This window comes from Dipodomys spectabilis, unplaced genomic scaffold (assembly GCF_019054845.1).
Source record: "Dipodomys spectabilis isolate Male_0828 unplaced genomic scaffold, ASM1905484v1 ptg000421l, whole genome shotgun sequence".
Lineage (NCBI taxonomy): Eukaryota > Metazoa > Chordata > Mammalia > Rodentia > Heteromyidae > Dipodomys > Dipodomys spectabilis.
In genome coordinates, this window is record NW_024871098.1 from 940847 (window position 1) to 961983 (window position 21137).

Genomic DNA, 21137 nt, shown 5'->3' on the forward strand with positions numbered 1-21137 from the left:
CTTGATTTGCATTTCTTTTGTGGCTAGAATAGTTGAGCATTTCTTCAGGTGTCTAATGGTCATTTTTTTTCCTCTTCAGAGAAGTCTCTCTTTATGTTTTTAGCCCACTTAATCATCGAGCAGTTGTTTCACTGAAGATTTGCTGTTTGGGGATTTAGTTTTTTTAGTCCTAAGTATATTTTAGATATAAGACCTTGTCCGTTTTATACCTCGTGAAGATCTTCTCCCAGAACATGTGCTTTCTATTGATATTGCTATCTATGACCTTTGCCTTGCAGAAGCTCTCATGTTTCATGCAATCCCATTTGTCCAACCTTTCTTTGATTCCTTTTTATTAACTATTGTAATATGTTTATTAAATACAGACTGCATCAGCACTTGGAATTTATAATTCCATCGCATCTTGTAATAGTAAATTACTTGTTTCATAAAGAGATGAATTAAGGAATGAATTTCTTCACTGATTTTTCTTTACTCTATGTTTCTGGCTCTCTACTAAGAAAATTTCAGTATGTGCTAAAAAGCCCTAGTTTATCCTATTCCTTCATGTAATGTTTTCATGTTGTCCTCTTTTATTTTAAGGTCTTTCATCCATTTGGAGTTGATTCTTGTGTAGGATGTTATATATGGATCCAGCTTTAGTTTAACAGGTGTTTAACCAATTTTGCCCACACCATTGACTCAAAAGGCTGTCTTTCTTCCATTCTCTTTTTTTAGATCCCTTGACAAAGATTAGGTGGCTATCGGTCAGGGGGTTCATTTCTGAGTCTTCAGTCCTACTCTATTGGTCCTCAAGTCTGTTCTTGTGCCAGAACCAAGCTGCTCTTATTACTATCTCTTTTTAGTAGCATTTGAAATTTGGAACTTATATTGCTCTAGTGCTGTTCTTTCTGCTAAGAATTGACAAACCTACAAACAGCATTATACTTAATGGTGAGAAGTTAAACCCATTTCTTATAAATTCAGGAATGAGTTAAGGATGTCTGCTTTCTCCACTCCTTTTCAACTTAGTATTAGAATGCTAGCTGGGGCAATAATATAAGATGCAATCTTAAAGGGATCCAAATAGCAAAAGATGAAATAAAACTCTCCCTCTTTGTAGATGACATGGTCTTGTATATAATGAAACCCATGGACTCCATTCCGAAGTTACTCGAGCTGATCAGAAACTTTGGCAAACTAGCAGAGTATAAAATTAACCCTCAGAAAATAAAGGCTTTTAATTTAATAACGATAAGAGTGCAGCTGAAATTAAGAAAGAAACCCATTTTTACTAGCCACACAAAAAATAAAATACCTAGGAGTTAATTTAAGAGGTGAAGGACCTCTATGATGGGAAGTTTAAAAACCTGAAAAAGAAAATTAAAGCAGAGCTATGGAAGTGAAAAACTTCCCATTCTCCTGGATTGGGAGGATTAACATCATGATAATGGCAATACTGCCAAAGGCTATATCCAAATTCAATGTGATACCTACCAATATCCCAATTTCACTCTTCAATGATATAGAAGAAGCAATCCAAAAATTCATATGGAACAATAAAAGACCCCGATTAGCAAAGAAGTTTATTGTGACCCTCATTTTGTATTGCCACCTTGATTCTACAAAGCCATTTATGAATTTTAACTTTCTTCCCTCCCTTTGGATAAAGCTCACAAACACCCAGCCTCTAGCTCCCAGACACTTAACTCTTAGCTCTGGACAATTGTTCCTAAATAATGTGTTAATTGTATTTTGTGTGCATAAAATATGCATATAAAACTAGCATATTTTGATCTTCTGAGAAAGCAGCCTTTTTCCCCCCTCTCAAATTTAGTTCCTGATAGACATTTTTATAGAGAATCTGTTTTCTTTTTTAAATGAAAGACTGGTAGGAAACTATGTTCATAATCTGGCTCCTTCTCTCACACATCAACACCTAAAACGCAAATTTCACAAAGCATTTACAAGAAACAATGAAAACCAAACATTAGGAATGATCAGATGCAGAACGTTTTACCAAACCCAGAAAAACTCTGCTGTCTGAGGGAGGGCCTGTCTGTATAAATTAACAAACAAACCCAAAAGGGCAGCCAGGAGTACCAGACATGAGTGTCCCTGGCTGCTACTTCATGGACAAGGAGCATGGAAGGGCTTCCTGAGCCTGCTGGAGAGGGCATGGAGGAAAGTTTCCTTGCCAGCTTGAGTACAAAAAGATGGCTTCACCCACCTGTGACTGTCTTCCTTGTTTTCTCCCCACAGCAGAGCAGAATTGTCTCCTGCTCTAAGAAGAATAAATATTGTACCAGCCAATCTGCAGAGTGGCTTCTGTTTGGTCTGCATACCTTCCTAGGTAGGTGCCCCCTGCCCCGCGGTGTTTGTGGCTCCCAGGGGCTGATCCTCAGGGTCCAAGTCCACGGGGCAGGCATGTGTTAGATGTGAGTCAGTGACACTGTCATTCACACAGCAGCTGCCGTGTTGCTGCCCTAGCTGAACAGCAGTCCCACAGTCCCAGGGGAGGTGCCTGCAATGGCCCGATATGGGCAGGCTGCCACTAGGATCCTACTTCACCAGACAGACCAGCATGCCAGATGAAGTGGCTGCCACCTGAATTATTAATTATTTTATGGATCAGTATTAAACAAAGTGATACACATTACTGTATGATATGTAGTGCTATATCCTTGAGTCTATAGTCCATAATCATTGAACTTTATAATAGCAAGAATAGATTTTATTGTTTGTATTCATAAGGCCATAATGGAAAACTGAAATAAAAGTACAACAAAACTCTTATCCATAAACACTTGATTAAATCTCAGAATTTGAAAAAAAATTGTTTGTAAGTAGTGCAAATGAAATTAAACTACAATAGTAAAATACACACAAAATACATTACATTAGTTACGTTCAAATGTAAAATAAGTAATTACAGACAGAATTCCTACTGGATAAAAAATATTACAATGGTTTAAAACATTGAAGTGATATAGGTTATATATTTTGTTTTTATAAAACTTATTTAAATCTCTAATTTCTGTTTATCTCAGTGAAGGAAAATGTTAGAAAGTAGAAATTATATGTGGCACCCCTTGCTTGCAGTACCACGAAGGGGAGTGGCACTTCCTAATGGGAGTCCTGAGATGAAACGCACACCCCGCCCAAGTAGACAAATCAGAGGTCCATGTGGTGACCCTAAGGGGGTCCAGGACACCGCATTGCTGCTGCAGCAGGTGCAGGACCTTTGCGGTGGGCTGTAGCCAACAAGGTTCCATTAGTGACCAAACCAAGCAACCCAGACTCAAGTGCCAAAGCCAGGAGGGAAGGCAGGGCAGATGCCACGTCCTGGCTACCATCAGTGCAGCCTACATTTCCAAGGCCAAACCCTTTCTCCTGCTTTGGAGAACAACAAGGGTAGGGTGTGAGCCCATTGCCTCCAAATGGAGTATCCCTAGAATGGCACCCAGAGCTGGGCCCATGTGGGCCAGAAGGGCGACAGAGGAGGCTACACAGCAAAGCAAGTGGGGATTCATTCCCCCGGTGCTGCAGCTGGTGTGCTGCAAGTCCAGGCTTCTCTGGCACTGATTGGCATATGTACGGTTGGCCCTGTACAGATTCCACAAGGACCGGAAAATGGAGGTCCACAGAGATGCTGAAGGGGCTCCAGGTTGTTGAGCTGCTGAAGCTGTCACAAGCCAGTTGGCAGAGGGGCCAACACATGGCTCCAGTACCCATACCCCTTTAAAAACTGATGAGGTGAACCAAGGTTGGGCTGCCTGGCTCCAAGGGGGCAGACTTCATGCCCAGCCTTCCTTTACACATGGACTGTGCAGTGTACAAACATGGTGTCCCCCACCCTGCACTCATGGGGGCAGGCAGTGACCCCAGAACAGAGTCTCCGTAGGATGGGCCACGCACTCAGGAGCACAGAAGACCAGTACCAGCACAGCTGGAGGAGGAGAAGGCAGCAGTGGCCTCAACTACAGACCCATGGCTGCCAGCTCCTGGGTGAAATGGAGCAACTGAGACTGGGAAGTTAGGTGGGAAGGGTGGGCGGGGCTCATCTGGCAATGTTGGGGAGCATGCACACACATCCACTCACTGCACATCCACCGTAAAGGAGTTGGCCACACATCTCAACGGGTGACCTGAGGAGGCACCCACACCCACAGGGACTACAGAAATGGAGTTTCACGTGGTGACTTGGAAAGGGCTCCAGGGCACAGCCTTGGAGCAATGAACAACTGGTAAAAACAGAAACAAAAACAAAACAAAAAGAAAAACGAAAAATGTCCAGTAAAACTTTTCATCAATGATAACCTATTATACTTTGAAAACAGTTTTGCTTTCCTCTTGTCCAATATTTTTCATGGGGCCCTCTGAATTAACCAGAAATCTTCAGGATTTCTTCATGCATAGTAATACAAATAAATATAGCTTCTAATTCTTTTTTAATTAAGGCAAGTTGCATTTAGTTCTTTCCCTTGTTTGAATCATGAAAAAGAATTCCTGAAGTATATCTGTAAAACACCGAACTCAGCATTTCTTCTGAACTCCTCATTGAAGAAAGAGAATAAAATGACTGAGCAACAGGTATCACCCATATTGTCACTGTGCTAGCTGTCTCTCTGATTAGAAAATAATCCTGCCATGCATATGCAGATCGCTTATGCAAAATGTTTTCCAACAACTCTTGGTGTTATATTGCATTTATTTTCCCCTTCCTGCCTCCTTTCCTGCTCCTCTTCTCCAGGGTCCTGTTTCCCTCTTCCTTCTCTCCTACCTCTACTTTCTCCCTGTCTGATCCTCTTCTCCCTCCTGTTATGCCCTTCCTTCTCTCTTACCACTTCCTCCTCCTTTCCTTTCCTCTTTCTCTTGCACTTTCTCTTCTACTTTTTTATGGTCCTGGGGGTTGGACACACACTAAGCAGATGCTCTCCTGCTCACTACAGGTCTCCAGTCTTGACTTCATTTCAATGACACTCTATTTCTTTGGTGCAAACCCATCAAAGTCTTTGATTCAGGATTTAATTCATTGTACGTATTCTACACCATGAATATGTGCTACTTCATACAGTGTGGCTAATAGGTTTGGATTATGCTTTGGCCTTCAGTTAAACTCATCAGAAATAATGTGTTTGAAGGCAATCTAATGTGATCCTGTTACTCCCACATTAATGAACTGGTTACTACATATATTGCATGAGTACTTCCATATTGCTCCTAGTTTAATGAAGTGTCACTTTGTGGTAGCACCCACAGTAACACTAACCCAAGGATTTCTGGAGATCAGAAGATTAAGTCCAGACAGGAGAATCCATGAGATATGTATCTCAAAATAACTACTAAAAAGCCAGAAGAAAGCCTGTGGCTATGTGGTTTAGTGCCATACTTCCATAGAATAAGCTAATGACAGGTCCCAGGCCTCATTTGAAGACCTGTGGTGGGTGCACACACACACACAGACACACACACACACACACACACACACACACACACACACACAGACACACACACACATAAAATTTCCCAGCAAGAGCAAGTATTTGTTTTCCCAATAACATATCTGAGTTCCAATTTATGTGTTTGGATATTTTTGAAAGTTTTATCATCAACTTACCTAATTTTAATGAATGACACCCTGTTCACTATTATTTAATCCTGGTTGGAAAATATTTTAGGACACATTTTCATGTAGAAAATTGTTTTTTTCCGCAAATTGTGACTGTCTTGGTTTGTAAGAATATCCAGTATATGTATGAGTCAAGCGGAAAAAGACAGATAATGTGATGTTAGGAAAATGAACCCTTAGATAGGTATTTTAATGTTTTTTTTTTTCTTTCATGCATGTGTTTCTAACGCATTTATAAGATTATTTCTCTGTTGCTTTGTATGTCCCTCCCCCACAGTATAACCCCCACTTTCAATATATTTGATGTCAGTATAACTTGTGGAGGAGATGGGGAAAAACAAGTCGTTTAAGGATTCAGGTGGACCTGTTGCAACAATGAGAAGTACAAATTGTCATGTCAAAAACGAGCTTTACAATGTCGGTGGGGGGGAGAGGGGGAAGGATTGGGTGGGGGTAGAGGGGAGGCTGGGAAGGGAGGTGAAGGGTAAACAAAGGAGGAGGCTGCAATGCTTGGTAAGAAATGTATGCATTATCCTGCCCATGTAATTGTAACCCCTCTGTACAGTATGGTCACAAATAAAATAAAATTAAAAAAAAATAATCTATATGCAAATATAATCTAGCTGATATAATGTAATAAATGAAGTGTTATATGTATAATACTAAATAAATAAGGATAATAAACCTTATACGCATTAAAAAAAAAAGAATTGTGCCTTTAATTCATTAGTTCATTAATTAGAAAAGTAACCCTAACCCTAGAACCAATTGCCTTTGGATTCTAAAAGCCACAAAAATACATTAAATTTATACATCCTGTCCTTGATTCAACTCATCTTTCTTAAAATAGTTTCTAGTTTTACTCAACATCGTGCCATTTTTCTAACACAACATTCATGCTAACCCTCACACTAATCATACCCTAATCCTAATATTATTAGCAGTTTCCTATTTCATATTCATCCTAATTCGATCTTGACTTGTTAGTCACAGATTTACTTTCAGTTTGACCCTAAATTTTCCATTTCCCTAATGCTAACAGTAAGCCCACCTGGAACTGAAACCTAATTTTCAACCTACTGATAGTCTAAAATTAACATTAAAAATACTCTAGTTTTTATTAATTGTAATGAATATTCCAGTTTGCACTCTGGAAATGAGTTTCAATTTTCCCTAATTCCAACAAATTTCCTGACTCTACTTCAGCCAGTTTGCACTCTGGAAATGAGTTTCAATTTTCCCTAATTCCAACAAATTTCCTGACTCTACTTCAGAAGTGATCTTGTTCCCTAACATGAACCATTATATTACTTGTCCTCACATTCTCTTACCAGGAAAAATACTGTAGTTTCCATTAGTCCTACCTTTTCCTGAACCACTGTATCCTAAAACAATTTCAGATTTACATATCATCTAGTCCTTTACTTAACGCTAACTCTCAACCTATACCTGGCTGGAAAACCCTCATTAATCATTACAAGAATGGTCACTGAGAAATAAATATAATGTTAATGCTCTAGTTATTATTCACTCTCACATTTTTGCTTCTACTTATTAGTGAAAACTCAATTTTATAGTAAAACTTTCCTATTCATAACACTGATCATAATCAGAACAAAATACTGACCCTGATTTTAATCCAAATTATATGTTAATATTAACACTAACTAGTTAGTGTTACACTAGCTTTCATTCATCCTAACTTGATTCAAATAAGCCTTCCAAACATAGGTTTCAATTTTTTTCCAATATCTTAGTCATTTTCTAACTCTAAACTTAATCTTAACTGGTATATTGAATATTGCAAGTAGATTCTAATATTAATAGCAATACTCTAGCTCACATTCATTCTAATTCTTACCAGCCTTATATTAAAATTTACCTTCAATTTGACCCTCATTTTTTTTTTCTCCTTCACTCTAACCCTAACTATGGCTGGAATCCTAACCATATCCTTGCCACTAATCGTATCCCAATTCTAAAATTTATGAAAAATGCTCATTTTGTGCAATCCTAATTGAAATTTCACTGTAATCCTCGAAATAAATTGCAGGTTTTCCTAAACCCTACAGATTTTCTCACTCTTATCTCTGAACCTATCTTGTTCCATAAGAGGAATAATTATACCAATTGATCTCAAATCCTGATATTACGAAATACACTGTACTTCCAATATCCCAGATTTTCCTGAATTCCTAGAACCTAAAAAAGTTCAGCTTTACTTAATATTTAACGCACTTCTTTCTTTTTTTTTTTTTGTCGGTCGTGGGGCTTGAACTCTGGGCCTGGGCACAATCCCTGAGTTCGTTAGCTCAAGGTGTGCGCTTGTACCACTTGAGCCACAGCACCACTTTCTGGTTTCCTGGTAGTTAATTGGAGATAAAATTCTCACAGACTTTCCTGCCTGGGCTGGCTTTGAACTGCGGTCCTCAGAAATCAGCTTCCTGAGTAGGTAATGAGGCTGACAGAAGGATTACAGTTAAATGTGTAAGGTAATGAGTACACTTCTTGTTGACCATTGTTACTCCCTTCTTTGTTGTTGTCCAACTATCCCTTCCCTCTCCCATCTCCATCACTCTTCTCTCCCCAAGCTGTAAAGTTCATTTTCAGTACAATGTGCTGTGAGTATTATTGTTGCAATAGGTCATCCTGTGTTGAACCTAAATTTGCTATTTCTCTAACCCTAATTCTAATTCTGTCTGGTATCCTAACCCTAACCATAATAATAATGATAGTTCAATTCAGAAGTTAACAAAAAATACTCATTTTTGTTCATCCTGATAATCCTCTGTACATCTTTAATTAAGTTACAGTTTACCTTAAATCCTCCAAATGAGTTTATATGTGCATATATAAAGATATAATTTTATGTAAAAAACAAGATTTTACGAGGAAGGAGTAACAAAAAGGAAATAGAGGGAGTATATTAGTGAAAGAGAATAACCAAACTGCCACTTCTGAAAATTAATAACCCCTAAAAATAACCAATTAGAAGACAGGGAAATCAAAAACAAAGTAGAACGTCTCCACAGCAAATTGATGACATAGAAGATAATCTCAGGGTCAAAGACAGAATAGATATAATAGGAAAGAGGAAATAATCATTTAGAACAAATCCAAGAAATAAGAAATGATCTTGCCAGAACTTCAAGACTCAGTTAGAAGATCATATTTCGGGGGGATATGTATCAAGAAGGAGAAGAGCAAGAAAATAAATGGATGGGAAGCATATTGCAGAATTCTAGCAGAGAACATGCCAAACATGAGATAGGCTCATTCAGAGAAGAGAAGCCTGTAGAAACCAAAGAGAATTCTAGAACTGAACAATCCACCATGACATCATAATCCATTAGAGGATTATTAAAAATCGAGGAAAGGATTCTTAAAGATGCCATAGAGAAAAGATTGATTATTTGTAAAGGATATACAGTCAGAATAAATACAGATTTCTTAGCTGATATGGTAAAAAGGAAAGCCTGGCATTATATATGACAAACATTAAAGGTAAACAACTAGCATCATGAATACAGTCCCAAGCCAAACTCTTCTTTACATTTAAAGGATATATAAACATATTTCATGACAAAGAAAACTTGAAACAACGAATTTTCATCAAATTATCAGGATAAAATATAATCAAATATATCCTACATAGAGGAGATCAAGAAGAAGAGGAACTGGTTATATAAAATGCTCCCTACCAGAGAACAAGGTAAATATGTTGAGTAGATGAGGCACAGCTCCTAACAACAGGTGTATAACATAACAGAACTTATCAGATATTTCTGTCTGAACTCTCAATATCAATGGACTTAAATTTCCAAAAAGAAGACATAGATTAGATAGTAGTATCAAAAACCAAGATGCGTCCATCTAGTATCTATGAGAGACACATTATCAAACACATTCTAAGAAGCTAGAATTAGACTCCTCCTCAAATCACATAGGGACTCACCACAGAAAGAGAACTATGAACCAAACTCTTTGATAAGCATTAATGCAGAACTTCTTAATAAAATTCTCACTAATCAATTTCAGCAACTAACAAAAAGTCATATGGTATGATCAAATAGGATTCATCTTGGATACGATTTGATTCAATATTCTTGTCAATAAACATAATACAAACCATCAGCAGAACCTGGACAAGAAACACATGATAGTCAATAGAGATGTAGAAATAGCTTTTAACAAGCTCTAATACCCCATTATGATTGAAAGGTCTAAGAACCTAGGAATGCATGGAACATTCCTCAATATTAAACTGAGTATGTATATGACAGAGATAATTAGCATTTACCTAAGGGTGGAAGCATGAAGACATTAACATGAGGAATGAGAAAAGGATGTCCACTCTCTACTACTCTTCAATATTGTAGTGGACTTTCTTGCAAGAGCAATAGACAAGAGAAAAACATAAAGCAGATCAAAATAGGGTAGAAGTAAAACTACCCCTTTTTACAGATGAAATGACCCTATATTTAAAGGACCCTGTAGATTCCTCCCTAAAGTTAGTAAAGGTGATGCTAACCTTCAGCACTGTCGCAGGATATAAGAACTACAAGAATCAGTAGTTTTCCTGTTACCAACAATGGGAAGATCCACGCTGAAATCCAAAAACAACCTCATATGAACTAGCCTCAAAATCAAATCAAATCTAAACAAAACAAAACAACAACAACAAAACTAGGAATTATTCTTGAACTAAAATTGTGAAGGACCTGTATGTGAAAACTTAAAAAATATAAAAAGGGAAATTGAAGGAGATTCAAGGAAATAGAAAGTCGTTCAGTATTTCTGGCTGGAAGAATTAACATTTTGAAAACTGCAATACTTCCCCTAAACAATTGGCAATGCAATACTCATCAAAATCCCAACAATATTCTTCACTGTAGAAGAGAAAGCAATGCAACTATAATATGGAATTACAAAATTACAGATGAAACAGCATGCTTAGAAATGAATTCATTGGCCTATAGTCATCTTACACACACACACACACACACAAACACACACACACACACACACACACACACACACACATTCACAAAATGGAATTATATTCACCCATCAGAAAGATTACTTTTCACCAGTGGTAAGAAAAATGAAAGGTTTGGGAAAATTATATTAAGAGAAAAGAGAAAGGAATGCAGAATCAGAGCAATATAGGTTTCATGGATTCATTCGTTTGTTGTAGCTAGAAGATGCATAAAAATCTATAAGTAAACAAGACAGATTCTACCTTGTCCGTTAGAATGGCCATTACTAAGAAAACTAACAATAGCAAATGCTGGCATGGATGTAGCCAATTGGGAACTCCATTACACTGTTGGTGGGAAATTAAACATGTTCAACCACTGTGGAATGCAGTACGGAGTTTACTGAAAAGAGTAAATATAGATCTCCCTTAAGACCCAGTAATTTCCCTCATGGGCAGTAATCCAATAAATAACAAACAAGCTCACATGAAAGCTACCAGCATAACCATGTTCAGGGCTCAGGCCCAGAGTTCAAGGACTGGAAAAAAGTTACCACTCCTGGTATTTGTTTCCGCAAATATGAACCGTTTTATATAAGATACCAAATCAATCTATTTGCAGTAGCTAGATTAGGACTTAAATGTAATGGGTGATAAATGGCTCCTTTGTTGAATCTTAGGAAGAGATGAAGGTAGTCCATAAAGGGGAGATTTTTGGTTGTTGTTGTTTGAGGGGCTTGAAGTCTGGGCTTGGGCACTGTCCCTGAACTCTTCAACTCAAGCTGAGTGCTCTACCACCTTGAGCGACAGTGCCACTTCTGGTTTTCTGGTGGTTAAATGGAAATAAGAGTCTCAGGGTCTTTCTTGCCCACGCTGGCTTTGAACCGTAGTCCTCAGATCTCAGTTTCCTAAGTAGCTAGGATTACAGCTGTGAGCAACTGCACCAGGTAAAAATGGGGGCTTTTTAGAAAAGAAAATCCACCTCTTCACCAGTGTCTAAACCTCAGATATTACTATTAGAACACTTCATCTTCACCTCATTTCATCAGACATTTGTAAATTTTCTCTTTTCCTTCATGTGGGAATACTGCAGTCAATTATCCACTCATCTGGGGGACTGGATCAATTGTATGATAATTGCTAGCAGCTAATTTAATAACTTTTACTTCAAAAGAAATGAAACCCTCAATTGGAATAATTGTTTTCTCTTTTTATTACAAATCTGTGCTTGATTACTTCCTAAGGTGATATTGGAATTCCTAATAGAGTGATGAAATTTTCTTTCTTTTCAACCTCTCCCACATGTGGTCAAATATTTAAGAATTCAAAGATTTGCACTGATAATTGATTAAGCTGAATTCTAAGAAAATGTGCATTTCTAGAATTTGGTCTTCTGTCTTGTTCTTACATACACACGCTTTCTATGATTTATTTGTTCTACAAGGAATTATACTTTCCAATCTTTGCGTGACCAATTTTAGTCTCTCTGATCAGTCTTTCTGATCCTCTCTTTGGAGTCTCATTTGAGTCTACCTCATAAAAAATATATTAGTTATCAGCTAAATGACTCTCAGCTTCTGTTTTTTGCCTGATTTCATCTAGGCTGTGATAGCAACCCTGCCTGGCTGTGCTTAATGGAGTGTGTGTGTGTGTGTGTGTGTGTGTGTGTGTGTGTGTGTGTGTGTGTGTGTGTGTTGTTTTATATGTGAAGGATTACTATTCAAGATAGTAGTTTCTCTGGGCCCCTGTGATCCCCTGGCCTAGAGTCAATGGGTTTTTCTCCTAAAGATACAAAGAACAACTGACTAAATTCCTCTTAATTGTCTCAAAATGAGGCAATCAGGCATCCTTGCAAAGCCATCAATAATGCTTTGTAACCACTTACAGAAGTCGTCTATCAAAATGGCTTTTCAAGTTTGACTGTGAAAAATGTTCATTTCCAAGTAGGCACCATAAAGTAGATCACACTCCTGGGATCAGACTTTTAGAAGGAAGCTTCCCCTTCCTTCCTTCTCTTATTATAGATCAAACCATAATATTCTTCAGTTGTGGCCAGCCTGGAGCACATATTCCCAAGAATATTCTGTAGTGTAAAACAGGACCAACTTTCAAAATAACGGTGTAAATACTTGTCTACTACAGACTGATTTATCTTGCTTTTATCTGTTGTTATTTTCATTACTTCAAACAGATGGATAATTTATATTGTGATTACACAAAGTATTAATGGACTAAACATTCACTTTACTTTCATATATCCAATATAATACACTTAACCTGTAATGGACAAATAAATCCAACTCTAGAAACAATGTCATGAATATAAAATAAGCCTTAACACGTATATTCTGGCACACATACACCATCATCTACTCAAAAATTCAGTCTCTCTGTAAATATTTATTTGGTATGACATAATAAAAATTTAATTAATGAATTTGACTTTTAAGTATTATCTGAAATAGTCCTCATGTATATAATTGTAAATAATTTTATAGATGTCACCTAGACAAGAATTTAACATGCATGTAGAAATCAAATTTCCTCAATTTAAGCTATATGAGAGGGGTCATACCCTCGTGTACTATGTGGTGTGAATTTTACCACAGTGTTGAACCCTTCCAACTAATACCAATAGTCATGTGCAATAATTTATTATTTGATGTTAAGATGAGTGCTAAGTGTAGAATACACTTTGAATTATTACATTAACTCACAGAAATGAAGCAATAATGATATGTTATTTGTTTAAATTCTAATGCTTCTCAATTTTACAATTCATTAAATATATTATTAAAACTATTTTCACTTTCTTCTTTTCTATAGCTGCTGAAATGAAAATTATATATTAAACATTCAATATTAAGAAATCAATAATAAGTAAACTATTATTAAAATGACATACTATTAAACTGTGATTTGAATTATACTTCTAACAAATTGTGATGTAAGCAAGTCAATAGAATTAAGGGTGATCATTTTTAAACTTAGCAGCTTGTTATTTTTTTCTTTTTTGGGTCCGATCGTGGGGCCTGAACTCTGGGCCTGGGTGCTGTGCCTCATCATTTCAGCTCAAGGCTAGTGCTCTACCACTTGAGACACAGTACTACTTCTGGCTTTTTTCTTTTTGCTTATGTGGTGTTGAGGAATCGAACCCAGGGCCTCAGGCATGCAAGGCAAGCACTCTACCACTGAGCCACCTTCCCAGCCCAGCAGCTTGTTATTTGTTTCCTAATTGTGTCATTTGTTATTCTTGGTCCAAGTCATCGCTTCATCTTAATTGTTTAGTTTTCTATTTTATCTCTATTGGTATGCTGATTGTGCATTTTGTTTTCCCTTTTTAATGATTGACATGAAGCTGAAAATCTGTATGCTAGTTTATTACTTGCTATGTTAATGTAAAATTACTGCGTTCCACAGCTGTTCTGCTCTATGATACTACAGTATTTCCCCCACTCCCATCTCCTGTATTGCTGCTCTCATATATTTTATTTTATTTTTATTTAAATTTTATTGTCAAGGTAATATACAGATAGGATATAGTTACATAAGTAAGGTAATTAATTTATTTCTTTTCTAAATTACCCCTATTTTTCTCCCTCTTCACTCCCAATGCCCTCCCCAAGTTTACTTACAAAATATTTTCTTTTGAGTACTACTGTTGCATAGGTTCCCCCTTTGTCCTTTGTCTCACCATTTAGTTTTTTTTTTTCCTTTCCCTTCCCTAGTTCAGATCAACATATTGAAAATACCCAGGGTATCAAAATCCAATACAGTGACTACAGGGGATTAATCATAGGTGGGGAAAACACAAAAGGATAAAAAGAAATCACATAGTACATTAAGAACAACAATAACAAAGAACATGTCTTGGAGTTCATTTAACTTGGAATCACCTTATACGATCATATGTACATAGCTATTGAGCTATTCTGCTCATCTAATAAGATTATCCTTGATGTACACAATAACGCTCCCCTATTACCCAGTAATCCCACTTCTGGGCATATAACCAGGTGATCACAAACAAGGCCACAGTAAAGATACTACTATGTATCACAGTAATACTTACCAAAAATGACACACACACACATACACACGTACACACTTACAGATAAACACATGTGGAAAAATATTCTTCCATCACAAAGAATGTGACCACCTCATTTGTAAGGAAATGGAAGATCTTTGAAAAAATCATATTAAGTGAAGTAAGCCAGACTTAAAGAAACATAGGTCCCATGGTTTCCCTTATTTGTATTAATTAGTTTACATCAAGGATAATCTCATGTATTTTAATTTGACATTTTGTTCTATGTTGAGTGTGCAACATTATTGCTATATTGTTTGTTATTATTTCTGAAAATAGGCAGGTATACTTAAAGAATTACATTCATATCATCCATTATTGAAGGAAGAACAAATAAAAGAGTAACCACTACTAGGAAGAACAACTCCTCCTTACTTAGCTTCATTCCTATGTAAGGCCAATGTTGTCCCCTGTATCCTCATGTTGTACACTACAACTCTATACCTGGTCATAATGTATATCTAGTATCTTATGCACTTTGAACTAAATGCCCCAGAAGTTCCACTTTGCTTTACTTTTTAAAAAAAATTCTGTCTTAATGTTTGAGGATTGTGTGTGTGTGTGTGTGTGTGTGTGTGTGTGTGTGTGTGTGTGTGTGTGTGTGTGTGTGTTTACAAAGATCAGAACATAACATTTTTCTTCATTTCGAATCCATCTTTCAGGTCATCGTAAGTTGTGGCTAATGGGAGAAGTCTCTTGTTTTTTTAAGGATGAAACAGAAAAAGATATTTGTGCATGTACCAGAGTTGCTTTATTAGTGTAGTTGAACACTGAACTTCGAGTTATATCTTGGCTGTTTTTGTGAATAATGTGAATAACAATGAACTACAGATATATTACGAGTTACCCGGAGAGAAATAATCACATGATTGGTGGGTCAGATGGTATTTCAACTATGATTTCTTTAAAAAACTTCATACTACTTTCTACAAGGAGAATACTAACCTGTATTTTGACCAAGAGTGTAGAAAATTTCCTTTTCCTCACACTCTCACCAACATTATTACCTTTTATTTAAAAGGTAATAAAGGGCAAATTTTTACTATCTTCAGTACCCCAGACTGGCTTAAGACTGAAATCCAACCTCCTAAATGCTTGGAATTACGAACCTTTACCACCACACCTGGTTCCTTTGATTTTTTTTTGATGAGTTATAATAGTTATAAAGTAGTATCATAGTAATTTTGAATTACATTTCTCTAATGACTTCTGCTCACAATGCATTAAGCCAGCACAGAAGTTATATTAAACACAACTGTGTAAACCCACTGGTGATATAGAGGCGTTTATGGAAAACATGTCTATTCAAACTTTTGTCCATTTTTAATCAAGTATCTTGTTAATCTCATTTTTAATCTCTTTATACAAAAATAATTAATTCAAGGTAGTATAAAGGAAAAAATTAAGCAACTCCTAACATTTTGAATAACTTGATATTGCTTAAATCATTTTCTGTTTATGCTTGAAACTATATAACAATTTAGTTAGGCCTTTTACATAACTATATGTATTTCTTTTATTTTACATTGATTGCTCTTTCCAAAGCCTGCCTGTCTAATTTTGGTTTCTTTTGGTTTTAAGTAGTTCAGATTTCAAACTGAAGAATAAATGAAAGTAAGCAAACAAAAATACAGTTCCTCTCATCTGATAATGCCTCTACAAGAATGAGAAAAGAGTTCATCATCCTAAGGACCCTTAATTCTTAAGATAATATTTGCTATAATGCTAATGTTATTACCATTTTAGCGTTTGGAAAAATTGTAATTAAAGGCACTAAGAACATGGCCCAAGACACACAGTGAGGAAGGAAATGAGTCAAATTTCCAAAAGTCTTTCAGCAATACACAAAAGGTAAATAAATTCTCTCCATTCTCTGGTACTCTCAATTCAATATTCATATTGTCCAAGAAATAATAGCATAGCAATTATTTTCCATGGTGATTGTTTTCTGTTACATTTTGTCTTCAACACAGACTGTGTTTGTGACATTGGGTTATTATGCACAGAGCTAAGCTTATAAATTATGGTCCAAAGAGAGGCAAATTTCTTCTGTCCCATAGTTCCAGTATCTGTTTTACAAAGTACTAAATCTTTTAAATATCATCATTTACTGTATTTTAAGAATTCAAGAATGAAAAGATTCACATATAATCACTCCAAAATGCTTTAAAACTAGGAGATGATAAAACAGGCCTCTGTGAAGTAAATTTTCTTCTACTTTTAAAATTATTCTGAAAGCCTTGTGCTGGTTTGTCACACCTGTAATCCTAACTACTCGAGATACCTACTAAAGAGGCTAACATCTGTGGATAACATTTGGAAGCCAATCAGGGCAAAATAAATTCATGAGATTATTTTCAAAAATTTTAATGAACTAGCAAAGTGCCAGGAATGGAGATGTAGATTATATAGTAGCTCACCAATCTAGAGAGCAAGACGTAGCGAGATCTTGAGGCCCTGATTTCAAACTCTGAGCATGCTAACACGCAGGAATTCACACACACTCACTTTTTCAAAATATCTTCATATCAGTGTTTTGCATTAATTTCTTTGTTAATGATAATATATGGGTAAAATAGGCAAAATAAACTCTTCCATCTCAAAACATTTTTATACATTTTCGTAAAAATACTGTACAAAGGGGTTACAGTAACATGAGCAAAGTAATAAGTACATTTCCTGTCAAGCTTTGTTACCTCCTCCTTTGTTTTTCCCCCACCATTCCTTCCCTTCCACCTCCACAAGTACACTCCTCACAACCCCAAGCCCCACCCAATGTCCCCAGCCTAAATTGTAAAGTTCGTTTTTCAAAATAATGTCTTGTGCATCTATTGTTATACAATGGGTCAAACTGTATTCCTATTTAAGCATGTTGTTTTTTTCCCTTTCCCTCCCCAAATTAGAGAAGTGTATATACAAGATGCAGGTGCACCAACATCAAATAAAGTGAAAACGAGGGTTATACTGTTGGGGAGGAACGTATAAAAAACAAAAAAAATCACGTTGTACATTATAAATATGTGAGAAACAACAGCAAGAAAGAAAAAAATTTGTGTCTCTATCTTGGGGGTCACTTAGCTTAACATCAACTTATTTAGTCATATACACAAAGTTTTTCAACATTTCTGCTTATCCCAGACATATACTAGTTATTGCAAATAAGGGATACCATGGGACCTATGTTTTTTTGGACTTGGCTTACATCAGTTAATATAATTTTTTCCAAGACTTTACATTTCCTAACAAATTGGGCGATGTCATTCTTTCTGATGGAGGCATAGAATTAATATATAGACATATATATGTGTATATATATATATATATATATATATATAGTATATATGTGAGTGTGTGTTTGTACACACATATACACACAGAACATTTTCCTTTTTTGTTTTTTAGAGCAACTTAGTTTTCCACCTACATCATTTTTTCAAATGTTTTTATTGTGATTACATGGTTACATAAGTTCCCAAATTTCACAATATTGTGGGATAGTGATGCTTAGTTAAAGTCACAAACACATTCTAACTTTGATGGAGCAAATTGTCTATCATAGTCTACAACATTTATGAGTTCTATGAGCTTTGCAATAGAGTTATTTCTTATATATATATATATATATATATATATATATATATATATATATACTTCTTTTGTTTTGAAATATGTATATTTTTTGTTTTGTATAGCGTCAGCTATTCCCTCTTTCCCACTTGTTCCCTCCCTCCCTTCAGTGACATGGAGTTGCTTAGTTTATTTTGGTCAATGTCCAGTGCAGCTGATGGATCCCACTATTGTATGTTTTTCCCTGATTCTCTCTAGTCTTGTGTCGTCCTCTGGTTTCCCTTCAGTGTGCACATATGATCAGCAAAATGGGGTTATTTTGTAGTGATTCGACCAGATGAGTGGTAGTTCTTGGTTTCTTAAGTGTTGTTAATTTTTTCATATCACCTTACATTTTGGATTTAACATCCACTTATCATGGAGACCATGTGCCGTTCATCTCTTTGCTTTTGGCTTACCTCACTCAACATAATTTCCTGTAGCTTGATTGATTTCCTTAATAATGCCATTATTTTGTCCTTTCTAATGGATGGAAAATATTCCATTGTGTATAGTTACCACAGTTTTTGGATCTACTCATCTCTTTTGGTACATATGGTTTTTTTTCATATCCTGGCTATTGTGAACAGTGCTGCAATAAGCATGGAGGTGCATGTGTCCTTGAATATTAGTACCTGTTGTTCAGAATAGATGCCTAGAAGTGGTATGAATGGGCCATAAGGAAGGTCAATATTTAGATTTCTGAGGACTCACCAGACTGATTTCCAAAGTGGTTGTGTAAGTGTACATTCTCATACACACACACACACACACACACACACACACACACACACACAGAATGTTTTCTTGATCATTCTTCTACTGAGGGGCATCGGAGTTGGTTTCGTATCTTAGCTATGGCAAATAATGCTACAATAAACATTGTTGTGGTGGTAGTTTTAGTATGGACTTGTTTCTGATCATTTAGGGGAATGCCCAAAAGTGGGATTGCTGTGTAATACGGGAGCTCTATGTGGAGTCTTTTGAGGAACCTGCAAACTCTTTCCAAAGTGGATGAACAAGTTTACACTCCCACCAAGAATGCAGTAGGCTTCCCTTCTGGCCACATCCCTTCCAGCATCTGTTGTTGTAAAAGTATGGAACGATTCATTAATTTGCGTGTCATCCTTTTGCAGGGACCATGTTAATCTTCTCTGTATGTTCCAATTTTAGTGTATGTGCAGCCAAATTGAGCACAGAACATTATTGTATATATAAAGTGTAATTGATTTTCTTAAACTAGACAATTCAACAAAAAGTAAGTTCAAAAGAATTGTGAAATTTTGAACCATTTTTTTCTTACATTAGCACACATTTAAGAGTAAAGTCAAGATTGACATGGCAAAAACAAAATAATTCCAGGTATTTGTTGTTCATGAGATGTGTAGGAAGAGGAATTCAATTATTCTACACAAGGCACCTGTCATAGTGATCATTGCAGCAAATGTTAAGGTTTTTTAAAAGTTTTAATGATTTAAATATGTTTATTTTTGGGATTTGCTTATATATGATAAAATTAAGACTGTTTAGCAGGTCATAAAATTTTTTGATAAAGTATATAATATTTCTAGTAGCATGTACTAGTAAGTATGTACATTTCAGAGTTTATAGAAACTTTACTAATGAGAAGTTGCAAAGACTGTTTAAAGAAGCAGAGTGAAGAGTTAAGATTTAAAGTACACAGTTTCTGTTAAATCTTTAGGGCTCCCTTACGTTTTATGTTAATGATGAACAAATAATTATATAAGCCACATATAAATGATGAGATGAACTATAAATAGTAATCTTAGTGGGTAAATTTAAAGGCTACTCATAGCTTTATCCAGTTTTACATGTACAGGAATATGAGAAAATAGTAAAATCTACTATGTACACTTCAAATACTGAAAACCCTGGTAATTATTTTGTTTTTTATTTTAATAATCATTAATATTTAATTATTTTTTTCTTCATAGCATTTTTCCTTGTAATATAATAAAACATTTTGTGAGTCGTCATTAAGAGGTACTTTGAGAATATTATTGGGATGGCCACACCATTTTTCATAGGTGCATGTGAATTTACAAAGAGCAAAACTAAAAACAAAATATTGATTAAAATTTTTATCAAGTAGAGTCTGAATCAGTAGTGTTGATAAATGTCCACACCTAAAATCTTAACCCTAGGCTGAAGTAGTGGTATTACAGAATTGAGGCCACAAAATTGAGAAACTGTGTTTTGTTTTGTTTTTGTTTTTTTGCTTTGTTTTTGTTGGTTGTGGGGCTTGAACTCTGGGTCTTGGGTACTGTCCCTCAGTTCTTCAGCTCACGGCTAGTGTTACCACTTGAGCCACAGCACCACTTTCATTTTTTCTGCTTATGTCGTGCTAAGGAATGAAATTCAGGACCTCATTCATGCAAGTCAAGCACTCTACCACTGAGCCACCTTCCCATCACCTGAGAAACTGTGATTTAAAAAATCATGTGAACAATATTTGCTTTCTCCTTTGGGTTATATAATGAAATATGTAAACATATTTTTATATTTTTGTGAATTGTCATACTTCTAAATTTATACTAACTGCAGCCAATTTATCCTTTTCAAAGTCAAGAAATATTTCTGAGAGTTTGCTTCTGTGAAGACTGTCTTTGCATTTATAATTTCTTCTGAGTCATTTTTATTTTTTATCAAAATCACTTTATATTTTATGTTGATGAGTTATCATACATCAACTACCTTCAAATGTACATGTAGAGTCTCAATATAGCAGTATGAATATTCTCATACAACTCGTTTATCTGTTACGCACTTTAAGTATTATGATATTTTTCCCTCTCTTGCACTCTCTCATTTCTGCTCTTTCTCTTTCATGC

The 21137-nt window shown here is 35.8% G+C and overlaps 1 non-coding gene across 1 annotated transcript; it reads right to left on the reverse strand.

The window, feature by feature from the left end:
- Window positions 1-19376: 19376 nt before the first annotated feature.
- LOC122097289 lies at window positions 19377-19482 on the reverse strand. Its single transcript, XR_006145516.1, has one exon. It is a non-coding gene; the product is annotated as a U6 spliceosomal RNA (small nuclear RNA).
- Between the last annotated feature and the right edge of the window lie 1655 nt (window positions 19483-21137).